This window comes from Pyrus communis, chromosome 10 (genome assembly GCF_963583255.1).
Source record: "Pyrus communis chromosome 10, drPyrComm1.1, whole genome shotgun sequence".
In the NCBI taxonomy this organism is placed as follows: Eukaryota; Viridiplantae; Streptophyta; class Magnoliopsida; order Rosales; family Rosaceae; genus Pyrus; species Pyrus communis.
Genome location: NC_084812.1, coordinates 26424440 through 26444209, shown reverse-complemented (window position 1 = coordinate 26444209; position 19770 = coordinate 26424440). Strand labels below are relative to the sequence as shown.

General features: G+C 38.7%; 1 pseudogene; it reads right to left on the bottom strand.

Moving 5' to 3' along the window:
- Positions 1-3345: 3345 nt before the first annotated feature.
- Positions 3346-15722, bottom strand: LOC137748103 (tubulin-folding cofactor D-like; annotated as a pseudogene).
- Between the last annotated feature and the right edge of the window lie 4048 nt (positions 15723-19770).

The following is a 19770-nucleotide window of genomic DNA, read 5'->3' as shown; positions in this document are numbered from 1 at the left end:
TACGCTTTGCCAAGAAAAACTTTCTTGGTGTTGATCACTTTCTCACTCTATTGAAGAGTCTTTTATAACGGTTATAACTTAATAGTCAACAAATTTTGGAGTAGTGCTTGTTATTTAGATCTAAAATTTTTTTTTTTTATGATTAGGCGCTTAGCAAAGGATTATGAGGAGGAAGCTTTGGCATATATTAGAGGCGACTCGTATATAGTGGAGCTTCTTTGTGGACCATTGCAAAATCAACAAGTTTGGTTTATGTTAAAGGTGACTCGTAGATAGTGGAGCTTCTTTGTGGACCATTGCAAGATCAACAAAGGGTGGTGCGATCTTTTCTTTGTGATGCTTTTACAATTAATTCCCGATTGGTTGAATATGAGTCTTATGTAGAGGACTTGTATATTTCTGTTGTATCTTTGATCACGAGATTGCAAGAAATCCTATGTAGTTTTATAGTAAAATTTGCTAAGAAACTCACATTTGGCATGTATGTCTTATATAATTTCTTGGTCATTTTTAATAAAGTTACTTTTTATCTAAAAACACAACCATCAGTTATTAGTGTTTATCCAATCAACTTTTTTTCGCCTAATTGAGTTACTTTTCATTTGACATTTTTCTAAATTTTAGCTAGAGCCAGTTAGCAGATTCGAGATGTTCTGATAAGAGAATGAATTGCCAAAGCAACTAAGAACTAAACCCTAAACCATCATTAAGAGTTAAAAAATAGTCTAATTTTCTTCACTTACAAGTATTTGTTTGACCAGAGTCCATGCTCATAGTTTAATGATTCCAAGACTACACGAGTCCATGTGTGTTTGGAAATTGAGCTTCAGCCTTTTAAGTTCCCATGTCCATCACTTTCGAAGGATGAAAGCTATAGGAGACCACATTTTCTTGAGATTATTTTTACATCATATTTTTGTAAATCACATAATATGGCAATTGATAATTAAATTATTTCTTTAAATAATTAAAATGAAATTCACTTATCAAGCATCATATCATGTAATTTATAAAATATGTCTAAATTGATGATCTTCATGATATTTAAAAAAAATAATAATAAAAAATAAAAACCTATCCCTCCCAAGTTGGAACTCCCACAAAGACCAAATCAAACCACATTTGGCTCGCTTCCTAATTGTTTATTAATTTGATTTGTACAACTTTTACCTGAAAAAAAAAAATTTACTGTCGTCCTGGTCTGTCAACAAATAAAATAAAGAGAGGCTTCCCCCCTGCTTTTCATGCACACATTAAGAGTATATTGTAATTAACGGTTAAAAAACTCAAAATATCTTATACTTTAAAATACTATAGAATTTTCGTTGTGTTCAATCTTTAGGTAAAAACTTGAAATTTTTTTTTTCTTTTCTCTTAATTGGTTTTGTAGTTTCTCAAATAGATGCAGACATATTTGTACTCCGAGATCAGATTTCATTACCTCATCCTTCAATTCCACACTTCTTTCCACTAATCAGTTGGCGTAGAAAAAGGAACTTCTCATCAACTGTGGAGCCTATCTACCATGCATGTACAATCTTAAGAATTATTAGATGGAGTAATGAAGCTTAACTAAAAAAAGGCCAACCGATGTACAAAATTTGCAATCTACATTAATCAACTACAACAATGTATTGAGTATATTTCATTGTCTAGCACATAGACCTGTATAATGAAACCGCGGGATATTATGAAACCCTAGCCCCCCGCATTTAATTTACCAAAAATAAACAAAAATAAATTCCAATGTATTTAGTTTCACCAGTCTCTTTATAAATATGAAAGTGATATATATGGTGGACGAACATGCAGATCGATCGTTGAATAATGTGACTCTCCTGCATTTGATGATGAACAGTATACCAAACACCCAAGGGTGACGGGTGAGGAGGACGTGCATTAGATGCTAACTTGACATGATTGGAAGAGTCACTGTTCGTGTACAAGTATGATGTTCATGTAGGGCATTCATACATATCACTCAAACACTTTCTATATTTTAATATCTGTGGTAATCTATTAGTTGTAAACATTACTCATTTAAATGTTTCTATTACTGCAATACACTATGATCATTTTATTAATGCTTAAACTACTTAACCAGACACCAGTAGATATCAGAATTCTTACCATAAAATGATCTTATTTTATTGATCTTTTGTTTTGTTTTGTTTTGTTCGTAGAGATGATCTTTGAAGTTTAAACGATGATTAAGAAATTGAACAATTCCAATATTTTTTTATTAAATAGTGAAAGAGGAGTCACTTAGTACTACGGTCTAGTAATATTCCACTTCACTTGTAAGTGAGAAGTCTTAGATTTGATTCTTACCAAAGGCGAATTTGAACCACATTATTGCTAGCCCATTTTGAGACTTAGTGTCACATCCCGGCTCGGGGCAGATCACTTCCCGGGCCCGCTTCACCACCGTAGCACGATATTGTCCGCTTTGGGCTTACCATTCCCTCACGGTTTTGTTTTTGGGAACTCACGAGCAACTTCCCAGTGGGTCACCCATCATGGGATTGCTCTAGCCCCTTTCTCGCTTAACTTCGGAGTTTCTACGGAACCCGAAGCCAGTGAGCTCCCAAAAGGCCTTGTGCTAGGTAGGGATGGGAATATACATTTAAGGATCACTCCCTTGGGCGATGTGGGATGTCACACTTAGCCCACTCCCTCACCCTTTTAGTATAAATAATATCGATTGTTAAAATTAAAAAAAAATAGTGGGAGAGGAATTAGGACATAAGTGGGATAGTGGGAACACCAACACTAAAGAAATCTTACAATAGAACAATTTTTTCCGGGGAATACTTGAGAGACCAAAGTTTTAAACCAAATTTCGTAAACTATAAGGTATGATTGTTGATGATTGGATTGTTACATAAATTTTGATTAACGTTTTTATTTCTTTTTGGTAACATATTATTTAGTTTGCAAATTTGGTCGAAAATTGGTCTACCTAGCTTACCCATTTTGTAAACATGTGTCTCGCAATTTAAAAGGAAAAAGAAGTAAGGATTAACTTTTTTTAGGCATTAAACCATTTATCATTTTAATGACTTAACATATGCTCTTATTATAATTAGCTTGTAAACTAATTTCCTTGTCATTGTAAGCATACAAATAGATGTCCATAAAGGATGAAAGAATAAATTTGATGAGGACAAACTGTACTTATACTTCCATAGTATAACGTAGGAAACAAATTAACTAGGCTAAGTTATTATAATTAAGTATCTAACTCACCGTCGCTAATGGCATTGCCAATTATGTATGGTAGAAACTTTCCACAAAGAGATTGCAGACTCAAGAAAGACGCACAACAAAAAGAAGCAGGAAAAATAAGACTAAATTAACGATGTGAATTCCACAAAGTGAAAATTGGACTCAGCATGCTAAAGTGTATAGTCTATAGCTTCTTTGAAGGCTTAGGCCATGTCCAACGAAGGGCTACATGGCGGCTCTAAAATCCCTCTCTAACGAAGGGCTACATGGAATCATCGAAAAAAGATTCACTACTCAAATTCTATCGGCCTTGCTATATTTGGCCCTCAAAGTAGAAACGAGCCGAGGAATTTGAACTCAGTTATTTACAAAGAACGTGCCAAGACTCGTAACGTAAAGCTACAAAAAAAGAGCTCTCATTGAATCCATGTATAGGATCCATGGAGATTTTCCAAACCAAATATCAGCCAGCACCTCGAAGCACACTTGAAGAACGAAGCACAACAATAGGAGGGCTGTCGTGTTTAGCCAGCAGGAGAAAACGAGGCATTAGTGTACACATTTAGAAGCCAGATGACTCAACTAACCAGGAATATGATGCATTTTCATCTGTAGTTGTTGGCTTTCTGTTACCATCCTTATTTGATATTCGACTACTAGACTTTCGAAGTATATCTGTGTCAAGATCAGCAATATCATACAACTCCAACCTTTGGAATTTTGCTGCTTCCATGTCACCTTCCCAGCAGGTTTCCGAAATAATTTCAAGTGCTTTCTCCATCTTGTCCTCAACCACAAGACCCCCATTTTGCAAGAGGACAAGGTAAACTTGTTCAGCAGAAGCTTTCCGTATCTGGGTAGAGGAAAGAAGAAAGAACTTATAGGAAACATACAATTGCAACTGGAGCAGCTACCTGCTAGTGGTACAATCGGTTAAGAGAGAAGACAATGCAATTATGATTAAGGTTTTGATCCATAAATACTTAAACTTCTTGGGAACCACATACCTTAGGGTAGCAATGGCCAAGAAAACTGAGAAGATGAGAGAAGGCCCGAGTGTTGATGGATTCCGAAACTGAAGAAATATATCCAAGTATTGCAATGCCTGCATATAGCTTGGAGAAGTCCTTTGACCCTTTTAATTCAACTTCCAGAGAGTCCAAACCACCAGCACAAAAAACAAGTGTATGAACCTGTAAATTGAAATTGAGATCCAAATAAATCAGAACTGTCCTCATCTCATGTATAATCACAAGACTGACTGCAAAGCACTATATGAAACAGAAAACATGCACTTAATATCGAAAAGTTTAAAGACAATAAGGGGCTAACCTCCATACTCAGAAATATCTGTTTGCTGAAAAGAATCTTGATGGTCTGCAATACCAAAGAGATATCATTGAAATCAAGAAACTTGGCCAAGGTAGGATGATGAATATTGCAATAAATAGGTTATGAACTTATGATTAGCCAAAGGAAATAACATTAACACATGGTTTTGGTATCATCTCTCTGAAGTCTGAAGCCAGCCAAGGTCTCAGGTAAGAATAAACAAGAAGCTAACTAATTATTTAACTCTGCTCTCTGAAGCCTCTAATTCCTTCATAATTTCTATAAAACAAAGAGATTCGTATTTCTCACTTCTCAGAATAAGGTAGTATTTGACAATACCTTCAAAGCAGGTACAATGACTATATCACATCTCTGATACTGTTGGAGAACCCAAAGCATGTCAGTAGACAGCATATATGTTAACTTTTGAAGTTTGTGTATTTTGTATATTGTTGTCGTACAAGGAACAGAAACATGATACAAATATATAGAGGAGTTTGAGTGAGTTGCAAACTACACTCAACACTCAAGACTCTAACCTAGAACTTCCTTGAATCAAGCTAAGAAGTCGACATAGGAAACATAATTAAGCTCCTTGAATTAAGGAGCTGCCAATCAACTGTCAACCAGCTGCCAACAAGCTGCCAACAAGATAAGACATTTATACAACTAGATAAAACACTACTAGGGTTGACACAAACCCTATTAGCTGCCAACAAGCTGCCAACAAGATAAGACATTTATACAACTAGATAAAGCACTACTAGGGTTGACACAAACCCTATTAAACAGATAGGACTTTCAATACTCCCCCTCAAGCTGGATCCAGGAGGTTGATGGATCCAAGCTTGCCGAGAAGTCGCTGAAACTGAGGTGATGCTAAAGGTTTAGTGAATAGGTCTGCGAGTTGATCGTAGCTCTTGACAAAATGAGTTTTGATGACCTGTGATTGTACCTGTGCACGGACATAGTGACAATCAACTTCGATGTGCTTGGTTCTCTCGTGGAAGACGGGGTTGGACGCAATGTGCATTGCCGCTTGGTTATCACAGAAAAGAGACATGGACTGAGTAGTAGAGACACCTAAGTCGCACAGCAAACCTTTTAGCCATATTAGTTCACAGGCAGTAGATGCCATGGCGCGATATTCAGCCTCAGTGCTGGATCGAGCAACTACGGCTTGCTTTTTACTTTTCCAGGTAACAAGATTGCCTCCCACAAATGTGCAATACCCCGTTGTAGACTTACGATCAATAGAGTTGCCAGCCCAATCAGCATCACAATAACCTGTGATCTCAGTGCTCTCATTCTTTTTCATGATGATGCCACGACCTATTGAACCTTTGAGATACCGAAGTAGTCTCTTGACAAGGTTAAAATGCTCCATGGTGGAAGAGTGCATAAATTGGCTAGCAATGCTTACTGAATAGGCTATGTCAGGCCTTGTAATAGTCAAGTAGATCAGCTTACCCACAAGACGCTGATAATAGCTGATGTTGGGCAGTGGTTGTCCTTCCAAGCTAAGTTTGAGTTTCGTGTCAAGAGGTGTATTGACAGGTTTAGCATCACTCATGTTTGCTTCCTTGAGAAGGTCCAGAACATATTTCCGTTGGCTGAGAAAGAAACCCTTGGGAGAGGTAGCCATTTCGATGCCAAGAAAATATCTGAGTATGCCAAGATCTTTGATGGCAAAACGTTGTTGCAGTGAATGCTTGAGCTTAGTTATTTCATCCATGTTATCTCCTGTGATGATTAAATCATCGACATAGACAAGAACGACCAGTTTCCCAGAAGTGCCCGTGCGTACGAACAATGAAGAGTCTGCATTGCTTCTTTTAAAACCAACCGTTGTGAGGACTGAACTTAGCTTGGCATACCAAGCTCTTGGTGACTGTTTAAGACCATAAATTGATTTGTGCAATCTGCACACAAGATCAGGTTCATGACTTTGAGGATGGCCTGGGGGTAACCTCATGAAGACTTCTTCTTCAAGCTCACCATGTAAGAAGGCGTTCTTTACGTCCATTTGAAACATAGGCCATCCTTTGTTAACAGCAACTGAAAGTAGTACTCTTACAGAGTTCATCTTTGCAACAGGGGCGAATGTTTCTTTGTAGTCCACATCAAATGTTTGAGTAAAGCCACGAGCCACTAATCTTGCCTTGTGTCTTTCTATGGATCCATCTGAGTTGAATTTAACCTTGTATATCCACCTGCAACCTACTGTCTTCTTTCCCTTAGGCAGTGTCTCAATGCTCCAGGTTTTGTGTTGATCAAGGGCATTCAGTTCATCTTGCATGGCTTGCTGCCAAACTGGTGATTGATTTGCTTCTTGGAATGACTGAGGCTCAACATGTTCAGATATAGTACACAGGAAAGCAGTGTGTTTAGGAGACATTTTGTGATAGGACACGTAGTGAGACAGTGGATGTCTTGGTTTGTAAGTGACAAAGTCTTGCAGTCTTGCTGGAGGATGTCTTTCACGAGTAGGATTGCGTCGAGGTGCAGTCGATTGCAACTCGTAGGATGATTCCTCAGGAGCAATACTGTGGATTGATTCAGAATTGTTGGTATCATTACTTGAGGCTTGGTTGTCATTTTCAGTAGGGACATTTGTGTGATGAACAGGCACCATTGCATCAGGTACTTCAGTGGCAAGGATTTCAGTTCTTGGCAATGGAAACAAATCCAAGTAATTCTCCCCCTCACTTGAACTATCCAGAGCTTGGCTGTAATAAGGGTTAGTTTCATGAAATCTGACATCCTTGGAAACAATTAACCTCTTAAGTTGTGGATTGTAACATTTGTATCCCTTTTGTGTGGATGAGTAACCAAGGAAAATGCATTTGGTTGCTCTCGGGTCAAGTTTGTCTCGATGCAAGGACTGAACATGGACAAAACAAATGCATCCAAAGACTTTAAGGTGTGACAAGTCTATTTTCCTGTTCTTTACAATTTCCATTGGTGATTTGAACCCCAAAACCCTGCTAGGTAACCTGTTGATCAGATAAGTGGCTGCCATAACACTTTGAGACCAAAAACGTTTAGGTACATTCATTTGAAACATCAATGACCTAGTTTTTTCAAGGAGATCTCGATTTTTTCTCTCGGCAATACCATTTTGTTGAGGTGTGCCAACACAACTAGTTTGATGCATGATGCCATTGTTGCTCAAATATTGAGTCATGACTTGGGACATGTATTCGGTGCCATTATCAGACCTTAGTGTTTTGATTTGAGAGGAAAAATGGTTTTTAACAAGACTATGAAAGTCTTTAAACACTTCCATCACTTCACTCTTTGATTTTAACAAATATAACCAAGTTGCTCTTGAATAGTCATCAACAAAGGTTATGAAATATTTGTAACCATCAAAAGACTCACTAGTTGGTCCCCATACATCCGAGTGTACAAGTTCAAAAAGATGAAAAACTTTAGACAAAGATGAACGAAGGGGTAGCTTTGTTGCCTTTGACATGTGGCAAGTTTCACAATGAATTTGTTCTTTGTCTAAATCTGGAAACAATGTGGACAAAACATGTTGAGATGGGTGTGCTAATCGCTGGTGCCACAAAAACTGGTCTTGAATGGAGACATGTACGGGTATAGACTTTGCTTGTAATCCACTGGGAGAGCTTTTCGAGATGTAATAGAGACCATCTAGGTAAAATCCTTCACCAATCTTCCTCTTGGTGACAAGATCCTGAAAAATGACATTTTTTGGTGAAAAAATGGCTAAGCAGTTTAAGGAATTTGTGATTTTCCCTACTGAGAGAAGTTGGAATGGAAACGAAGGCACGTATAAGGCCATAGACTCTATTTGATCAGATATCAAGTGAATTTTTCCCTTGCCTACAATCCTAGCACCTTCACCATTAGCTACAGACACATGTGATGGTTTATGAAGTTTCTCGAATTTATGCAATTTTGACACTTGATTAGTCATGTGATCTGTGGCACCTGAATCTACAACCCAAAAATCATGCAACTCATTCATTTTAAGAGCAGTTTTGAAAGCATTCATGATACCTTTCATGCCTTGTTGAGGTAAGTGATCAGCATCAGCCAGGAAACTAGCAAACTTGCCAAGCAATGCCGAGGTACTTCCATCTTCATGTTCAGCAGCTCGATCTTCCGTACCCTTCTTTTGATGAAGATAGGCTGCGAACTCATTTATAAGAGTAGCAGGATTTGCAGCGAACTGTTTGTATGGATCAGAACTGTTGAAAGATGAAGATGATGAAATGTTGGCACGAGGATGTGCTCGACTTGTCTTCTGCGTGGTTTTGTCCTTCATGAAATCTGGCTTAAGTTCTGGATGGAGAATCCAGCACTTATCTCTCACATGCCCGATGTTGTCACAGTGTAGGCACTTTAGATGGGGGTTTTTTCCTTTGTATCTTTTTTCATTTGTCAGATATGCCCTAGCTTCAGTCACAATGGTTTTTGTACCATTGTTCATGACTTTTCTTCTTACTTCCTCACGTTGGATGGTTGCACAAATGCTAGTGAAGGATGGTAGCTCAGGATTCATGAGGATATGGCTTCTTAAATCCTCATAGTCTGAGCTCAGACTAGACAGCAATTGAAATATCTTATCTTCTTCAGTTCTTTTAAGAAGCACCGTGGGATCAGTGGTGTGAGGTCTATAGACATCCAGCTCATTCCACATGCTTCTTAGAGAGCCAAGATGTTGAACAAAGGTTTTACCTTCTTGTTGAACGCTGGAGATATCCTTCTTGAGTTGAAAAATGCGGGCAGAATTATTTTGATTACCATACATCTCCTTCACTGTTGTCCAGAGAGTGAGTGACGATTCGGAATAGCTGAAGATCTCAGCAATCTTCCTTTCCATGGAATTAAGCAGCCATGACATGACCAGTTGATCTTTGCAAAGCCACCCTCCATATTCAGGAGAAGTGACTCCAGGAGCAGGAAAACTGCCATCGATGAAACCCAATTTGGATCTTCCACCTAGTGCGAGACTAACCGCTCTTGCCCACGGTAAATAGTTGAACTCATTCAGTAACACTGAACTGAGTCGTTGATTTGGATTGATATCCATTTCAGAGATGTGAGTGGAAGGAGAAGCAATGATGCTCTCTTCCTCCGAATGCTCATCAGCCATAGTTTTGCTAAAGAGAAATCACAGCGTAAGATATTCAAAGACAGGCTTCAGAGGGATGCCTGCTCTGATACCATGTTAACTTTTGAAGTTTGTGTATTTTGTATATTGTTGTCGTACAAGGAACAGAAACATGATACAAATATATAGAGGAGTTTGAGTGAGTTGCAAACTACACTCAACACTCAAGACTCTAACCTAGAACTTCCTTGAATCAAGCTAAGAAGTCGACATAGGAAACATAATTAAGCTCCTTGAATTAAGGAGCTGCCAATCAACTGTCAACCAGCTGCCAACAAGCTGCCAACAAGATAAGACATTTATACAACTAGATAAAACACTACTAGGGTTGACACAAACCCTATTAGCTGCCAACAAGCTGCCAACAAGATAAGACATTTATACAACTAGATAAAGCACTACTAGGGTTGACACAAACCCTATTAAACAGATAGGACTTTCAATAATATACTCTCTGGACCTTGCATTCTGGTCTTCACTTTCTACAACTTGAAGATACTCTATCAATGCTGTGAGTGATGCCCTTCTCAAACAATCTTGCAACCCACCAATAGAGATGACTAGCCCAGATAGCACTGATCTGCTAAAACAGCCAAATTGAAGCAGTTGTACAAAACGAGGATATGAAAAAGTTGGCACCTACAGGCAACTACAGGATAGGGCCTACGTCAAAGAACTTCATTTACTCATCAATAGTATTAGTACTATAGAAGTGGCATGTGTATGCTTACCCCCCACTTTAAATCAGCTTTATTAGGAACAATTTCCTCCAATATTTTCCTGTGTGGTATATGTGGGACATAGGCCATCTCGTTGTACAAAAGCCTCTGTAGAACCTTTGCAGCTGCTTCTCTCAGTTTGTCAATTTTCTCTACAGTTTGCTTACTAATGCCAGCAACTATATTGGTAGCAAGATTGGCATCATACAATAATTGCAGCTGGTTATTGTCATCACTGTTCTGCAACTCCAGTGCAGAATCGACTCGACCTGATCTTCCAGTGAGACCAACAGAATCACTCTTACATAGGATATAAGTACATCTCTCAAGGCCATTCATAGCAGCCTCACGCACCCAAGAAACCACATCGCCTCGGTTATCAACAGAATAGTCATCAAGAGCTTTTAATAAAGTCATCATTATTTCATCCTTGATGAGAAGAAACAAGGACATGTCACCCTCCACAGCATCAATACCAGATTGTTCTTTTTCCCGAGTTAATGCTTCACAGACACAAGTCCTTTGACAGCATTTACTCATGCTTCAGCATCTCTATCATCAGGATTATCCTACACATGAAAAATATAATTAGGAGACCATCATCTGATATTCTTCCACAAAAAAGGAGAAAGGAAATGAAGATCCAAAACTCTCTTTGCACCTCAATTAAACAAGAGTTGCAAAGCTTCAGAAGCACATCCTTCCATCTATGGGAGAAAAGCTCACAAGGCAAAACACCTAGCGCTAGTGCTGACCCTCTTCTTATAGCCACATTTGGGTCACTCAAGAGTTCGAGGTACTTCGATGTTATATCACCAGTACCTCCAACAGATGAAGCAACCCGATATGTTTGCTTCAGAGCTTCAGCTGCAGCATCCTGCATATAATAATAAAAAACTTGAGTTGCAATTTAGATACCAGAAAAAAAAAAAAAAAAAAAAAAAAGAAATTAGCTAGAAGACTTAAAGCTAAGAGGTAACCACCTGAATTTGCGAATTAGGGTGTCTCAAATTCTCATTAAGACTATCAAGCAGACTACGTTTTGTCTTTTCGGGCAGTGACACAGATGATACAGATACACATTCAATGAAGCGGGAAACAGCTGGACGCATTATTTCTCCGCCTATTCCACGATAAAGGCGTGCTTTCTCAATAGCAGGCAAAACACCGGCAACACGTTTTTGCTTATCTGTAAACACCAAGTTTAACAAAACAGTAATGGCTAATGCAAAAAAACTACCAATCTCACACCACACCGCAGCAACTGCCCCCAACAAAAAAAAGCATGGATAGGAAAAGAAAAGTAGAAAACAAACCCGGTACAACTGCTTTGCTTGAATTGGAAAGAAAAAAGATCTATTTTACTTGAAATTTGAAAACCATCTGAAAAGGAGACATTAGGAACGTATGCAGTCAATGACCTCAGATGAGTTGGCTCCTAGACATGTCATTTTGTAACTTCCTCCTCATGGATTAGGGCTTTTGGTACAACATCTAAACTGGTAAGCAAGGACTTTGTTTTCTGTGACCTAGTTCTATCAAACCATTTTGTTTCTAAGCAATCATGTCTTTCAAGTTTCAGTAGTGGCTCAAAAAAATTTCACTGTTTTTAACATTAAAAAAAAACAGTGAAAAAAAGAACATTTGAAAACACTTCTCTATGCTTTCACTCCTATAATTTTTCTCCCTCTTATCCCACTGCACCTACTTTTTCTGTTCACTTTGGTGAACAGTACTACTTCCTTATCCTGATACCTGCCGGAAAAAATATAAACATACATACAAGTCAATTTCTAAGAAAGTTACTCGGTTCACATTTGATCCAGAAACTGTACTTCTGAAATGTTTCTGAATCTGAAACCTTCTGCTTGGAAATCTAACTAGATAAGAAAACACTTTAATCTAAGGTAGACCCAAAGATCAAGTTTTATCTTGCTCATTGTAATCTTCTACTTGTATTTCTTAAGAGGTTAGAACACCAACCTGCAGAAAGAGCATACCCACACTTGTGCAGTGCTAAAACAAGTTCCCCAGCTGCCAGTGTTGCTCCATGGCGCTTGCACAAATCAGATGAGAGAGTGCAAGGAATTATTTTCTCCACAGCATAGTTTGCAAGATATTCAGGATCATATTTAACAAAGGCAGAAAAGCCTTAGCCGCAAGTTCTCTCAATCCTTTATCCTGATGACATTGTGTAAAGCATAAGATCTACACTGATAGATAAAAGCAGTCTGTACGGAATTTAAAAACTTTAGCAGCTAAGATTGTAGAGAATATAAGCTTAAAGTAACTTCAAAAACTATAGGGCAGTTGAAATAAGCATCAAAAGAATTCTAGTTGAAGCCTACCCAGTGACAAATTTTGTTATACAACAGCTCTCCACAAATGGATAAAGATAACCCTCATATTGAGCAATAGAGACATCAACATGAACATAAGACTTTATTCGTTAAGAAAGTGAAAAATAGTCCGCAGTGTTCACTATGTCAATTCCATGAGGGTAACTACCCTGTCTTCCAACATTCTCTTGAAAAGCCGCAGCAGCTGCTCTTCTACAATTAACCTAAGCATCATAAAACTAGAAAATGAGAAACCTAAAGCAAATGTGGTACGAAATAATGATTCAAATCATACTATAATAAAAGTTTAGTACCTCACGGTCATAGCAGGCCACTGTCAGGTGGTGTGGCGCAAGCTGGTCCAGTATATTTCTCATATCTGTGTGATAATATGCACGGCCAAAAGCCCAACAAACATATGCTGCAGCATCCCGTACATGAGATCCAACACTATGTGGACCTCTTCGAATATCATAATGTAGTGCCTATTTAGAAGATTTACTCTCATCAGTGCTAATTTATATCTCTACAAGCCAAGAATTTATAGTTTAAACTTAATTCAACTTTAACATCGATCATTAATCTAACGTAGAATACAACAGAGTAGAAGTACAACAGAGAAACAGCACCATATTAGAGCAACCTACTGCGGTGTAAACTTGAAGCTTAATAAAAGCTCACCAAAATAAGTGCCCTAGTATAACTCCACGTCAGAAAAAAAAAAAATCAATTGTTTTAGTGTTCATATTTGTGCATGCCGATGTAACTTTTCTTTGATAAAACGATAGCATGATGTGAGGGATTATGCTAAGCAACAAGATGGGTTGGCCATAATTTGGTATCTAACTTGTCATTTAAAAGACTCAAACCTAAAATCTCTCACTTATAAGTGAAGAAAAAATAGATTTCATATCTAAGCCATAATATTAGTTTTTATTTAGATAAGGTACACAAATATTTCACAAGCAAAAATCAACTAAGGTATGAAAGGTATTTTTGTATAAAACTTATAGTTATCGGATAATTTTCTAATTTATTGTCCCTTGGGGTTTCATAAGAATTGTCATATTTTTCTCTCTAATTTTTATATATAATGTTATAAACAATGAATGAACCAAAAAAAAAATTATTGAAAAACCAAAAACCACATATATGTTATTAAAAATATAACTCATTTTTCTTGGATAAGAAAGAAAAGTAACCCTAAACCCTAACATTATATTGAAACAGAATATCATTGCCAAAAAAAAAGGGAAATTAACGAAAAGAGCTTGAAAACTTTGAGTTTTAACGAAATGGTAAAGTAAATAGTACTAAGATTGACTTTTTAGTGTAAAAATGTGGTTTTTCGTTAAAATAAACAGTACTAGGAGCTTTTAGTTAAAGTTCTCAAAAGAAAAAGGTCCTCATTTTGAACTTGGGTGACTACTACTATTATTATTATTTGCCAAAGGGTGGTAATTAATTGAAAATGAATTTGTAAAAACCACTTTCGTCAAAGGCACATATAGAAATATAGCTACTTATTTAAACCAAAGATGAAATAAATGCATAAAAAAAAAAAAAAAAACATTTGAGTTTCAAACCCATGTTCCTTTCCATTGCAAGAAAGTAGCGAAACACCGCTGCAAATGACATCTTATGACAAATATCCAGTTTTATATTTTTATAGGCTTATTGAACATAACATTATAATAATAGAAATTAAATTTTTTAGTGCCCTCGATTTTTTGAGGCCTTGTGCGGTCGCCCTTGTTGCCCTAGGCTAGGGCCGGGCCTGGTGGTGAGCAAATATGCTCCCATTCTACGTGAGGTTCTCCTGGTTATGGCGAAATGAATGGCAGTAACTACTACCACGTGTAATGTAACATCCCACATTGTCCAGGGAAGTGGATCATGTAAGCCTTATATGTATATTCTCATCTCTACCTAGCATGAGGTCTTTTGGGAGCTCACTGGCCTTTTGGGAGATGAGAATATACATATAAGGCTTACATGATCCACTCCCCTGGGCAATGTGGGATGTTACAATCCACCCCCCTCAAGGGCCCGGCATCCTCATCAGCACACTTCCGGCCAGGGATTGGCTTTGATACCAAATTGTCACATCCCGCCCCAGGCCCCCATCACATCCTGGGCACAACTCCACCGTAGCATAATATTGTCCGTTTTGGGCCTCAACCACGCCCTCATGGTTTTGTTTTTGGGAACTCACACAAGAACTTCCTAGTGTGTCACCTATATGGGGATTGCTCTCTCGCGAACTCGCTTAACTTCGAAGTTCCTACGGAACCCGAAGCCAGTGAGTTCCCAAAAGGCCTCGTGCTAGGTAGAGATGAGAATATACATATAAGGCTTACATGATTCACTCTCCTAGACGATGTGGGATGTTACATGTAAAATGTAAACAAAACTCAAAGCACTCAAACGGTGTCATGTAATTAAGTTATAATAAAATAAGGTTTTAACTTTTTCATCTTATTTCTGATGATGGGTATGCAGACTCTGCAATCTGCTACCGCACCAAGCTTTGCAACTGCAACCATGGCTGTCTTATTAAAGTCGAGATTGGCATCAAACCGGATGTTAAAAAAAAAAAAAAAAACAAAAAAAGAAAGGCAATCAGTTGCTGCGCAGCAGCATAACCAAATCATCGAAGAACAGGGAGGGGCTGAAGCCTGAACCGGTCGGGTTTTCCAGCGAGGGGAAGGGCTGAACTAGCATTCCAATTATGTTTTCCAGCAAGAGGAGTGGCAGCCGCCACTCTTCGCCCCCACGTGACTTCGCCACTAGTTCATGATCTTTGTGAGCCTCAAGTGGTTTAATTTTACCATTGTAATTTTTGACCAAAAAATGAAAGTACCACTGATTCGCTTGTTTCCGTTGGGGCAATGATCTTACTTCTTGGTCCTTGTTGCCACTTATTTGCAAGCACATATGTACTGTGATCTCAATCATCGCATCATTGTTCCGTTGACTGTGGGTCTAACCATCCATTGCTCTGGTATAGTGTCAGAGCATAGTAAATTTTTTGTGCTTGCATGTAGAAACTCAATACACTAGCCAAAGATGAAAGGCCAAAATTGATGTCACGTTCAGTGCTATCCAAAAACCGAAGACCAAGGAAGTAGGGGTCCAAAATGGTGATATCATTGCTTATCAGTTGATCTTGGTTGATTTCTGAAATCCAGTTATGATACAGTGAATGTCTTCTTTTGTATATGTGAATGACAAATCAATCGTACGAAACTGAAATGGAAGATTTTTTTTTGGGAGAAAAAATGGAAGAATTTGGTTCACGTGATGTCGTGAAAATTATTTATCATCGCATGGAATAGCATATCATGGTACCCAAGGGTTTTAGCTTTCCCCCCTTCCTCCAAAAAGACCATGTAACAAGTATTTTGTCTTTTAAAAAGCCCATGTAGCAGATCAAAATCGAATCGAGCAACTTTGATCTATATTTGGTTCTGTTATAATCGGCTTATCGCATTTATCAAATTTGACTTGTTGGTTCATATTCAATAAGCATTGAATCGGATCAAAGTGAATTCTTGTTCGATCTTATTTATGATTTAAAAATGATTATAATATCATTACTAACATCATTCTTTTATTATATTTATCTATAGTTAATTAGAACTTTTCATTTTGTATAAACATAAAGTAGTGAATAAGTGTATTTTGAATGCTTACTAAACATGGTAATACAATATCATACTTATTAAGCAATTAAAATGCATGAAATAAACATGTTGGAATAATGGTAGGCTAGTCAATTTTCTTGTTCAAAGTTAGGCAAGTTAGGTTAGTCAAACAAGATAGGTAAGTTAGGCAAAATTAGGCTTATGTTCTTTTTCTTCCCTATATATATGTTTCATCTTGTAATTGTTTCATTAAGCAAATATACAAAACCATCTTCAACACTTCTCTCTCATAGCTTAAACCCTAGAACCCACGAAACCCTAGCAGGTTCATATTTTATCATGGTATCAGAGCACCGTTTCTGGTGACTCTGAATACCCCACCTATCTTCAACGCTTCCGCACCACAACCAACAACATCGTCATCATGAGTGATTCAGGAACCAACACAAAACCATTAGAGATGGCTACTGATCTCTCGAACCCGTTTTTATTACACCCCTCTGCTCAACCTGGGAACATCTTGGTCTCCAAAACCCTTCAAGGAGACAACTACAACACATGGAGCCGTGCTATGCGCATCAGTCTAAGTGCTAAGAACAAGCTAGGTTTGGTCGATGGAACCATTGACCCACCTGCTGAAACAGATAAACAATTTGCATTGTGGCAACGATGCAATGACATGGTTCTCGCATGGATCCTGAATTCTGTACATGAAGACATTGCAAGCAGCGTTTCCTACTACACTTCAGCAGCAGATGTGTGGGCTGACTTGCGTGATCGTTTCTCTCAAGGGAACGATTCACGTGTTTACCAAATTAAGAGAGAAATTGTTGAGCACAGACAGGAGCAACAATCGATCTCAGTCTACTACACCAAACTAAAGGCATTGTGGGATGAATTGACGTCCTATCATGAGCCCTCAACATGCACTTGTGGGGGTTTGAAGAAGATCAATGAACGTGATGAAAAGGAAAGAGTGATGCAGTTTCTCATGGGATTAAACGAGTCCTATGCCGCAGTACGTGGGCAAATCTTGTTGATGCAGCCACTTCCCGACACTCGGAAGGCATACTCTCTTGTTTTACAACAAGAGAAACAAGTGGAGGTATCTCTCACTCGTCATAACAACAGTTTGCATGCGATGCATTTAACAAGCCATAGGGAATCTACTGCACAACGAGGTAACTCCTCTATTAAATGCTCATATTGTGATCAAAAATATCATACCGTAGATCGGTGTTTCTATCTCAATGGCTTTCCACCGGGGCACAAATACCATGGCAAAAAGATGATTCCTCCTAACAAGAAGAAACCTGCGGCTAATCAAATAAAGACTGGCAGTGAAGTCGCCACAGTCACGGATAAGCACCATCATAAAACCAACGGTGACAGCCCCAAGTTCACTCCTGAAGAGTACAACCAAATCATGGCCATGCTCAAGAAAAACAACTTGGATGGTAATCCTCACCATTTTGCAAACGCCACAGGTACTCTTACACCTCTGTCTAAAATGTCAGGAGCCTTACCACAGAAAAACCTATATTGGATCATTGATAGTGGGGCAACGGATCATATATCTCCTTCACCTCACTTGCTTCACAAGAAATCTATGTGTGATTATGTACAAATGCCGAATGGGGGAAAAGCCATTATAGAATATGTTGGTTCCGTCCAAGCAACTCCTCTTCTTAAACTTGATGATGTGTTACATGTTCCAAATTTTCAAGTTTATTTGTTATTCGTTAGCAAACTCACTGAGTCTCTACAATGCATAGTGATTTTCTTTCCTACCTTTTGTGTGATACAGGACATGGCTACGAGGAGGACGATTGGCCTGGGCAAGCGATATAATGGGCTCTATTACTTGTCGTCAACACAAAATCCTCATTTAGCCCACAATGTCAACCGTCATTCAAACCTTTGGCACCGACGGTTAGGACATCCCTCCACCGGTCCCTTACAACTTTTGACCAAGCAAGTTCCAACTATTATGTTTGATTCTAGCCATTTGTGTGACATTTGTCCCCTTGCTAAACAAACTCGTTTGTCTTTTCCGTCAAGCTTTATTTCATCTCAAGCACCTTTTGATTTAATACATTGTGATATTTGGGGACCTCATCGAGTCAATTCTCATTCGGGGGCTAGATATTTTTTTACTATTGTTGATGATTATTCACGATTTACTTGGATCCATCTTATGCGTTTAAAATCTGAAACACAAGGGTTGTTACGTTCTTTTATTGCTTGGGTTCAAACACAATTCAATCGCATGATCAAGACAATTAGGGCAGATAATGGGGCTGAATCCATTTCTTTACGTTCTTTTTTTGATAGCAAGGGTATTGTGTTTCACACTTCTTGTCCTTCTACTCCCCAACAAAATGGGGTCGTTGAAAGAAAACATCGCCATCTTTTAAATGTTGGGCGAGCACTTCGTTTTCAAGCCAACTTACCTTTAATTTTTTGGGGGGAAAGTGTTCAAACGGCATGTTATTTAATCAATCGCTTACCAACACCACTCCTCCATCACAAAACCCCATTTGAGCTTTTACATTGTACACCTCCAGATTTTCATCACTTGCGTGTGTTTGGTTGCTTATGCTATGCCACAAATCTCACTCCCACACACAAGTTTGATCAACGTGCTCGGAAATGCATATTTGTTGGATATCCTCTTGGTCAAAAGGGGTACCGTGTTTATGATCTCACTACCCACAAATTCTCCACCTCCCGTGATGTGATATTTCATGAGGACACCTTTCCCTTTCTTTCCCAACCCCCAGATCACCAACCTGACAGTGTTGTTCTCTCCCTTCCCCTTGATACTACCATCGCCTCACCTGCCCCTACCACCACTACCATCCCCCTTCCATCCCACAACACACCACACGACCCACCGCACGACCCACCACAAGTCACACCCCCTATCCATGCCACCAACCCTTCCTCGGACCCTCTCATCACCGAGCCTGCTCCCTCCCCTCTTCCCCTTGTCATTCGCCACTCCAACCGTCCTCCAAAACCCTCCGTACGACTTCAGGGCTATCATTTATATCATGTACACTCTCTTGCTCCCAGTGCCACCTCCTCTTCCATGTCAGGTACACGTTATCCTTTATCTCACTATGTTTCTTATGCTCATCTTTCTTCTTCACACCGTTCTTTTGCTTGTGCTATTTCCAACATTGTTGAACCCACTACCTTTGAGCAAGCTAATAGTGATCCTGCATGGCAAGCCGCCATGCAAGCTGAACTCCTAGCCTTGGAACAAAATCAGACTTGGACTCTCACTCGTCTCCCTCCCGGGCATCGAGCTATTGGTTGCAAATGGGTTTACAAGGTCAAGTATCATTCAGATG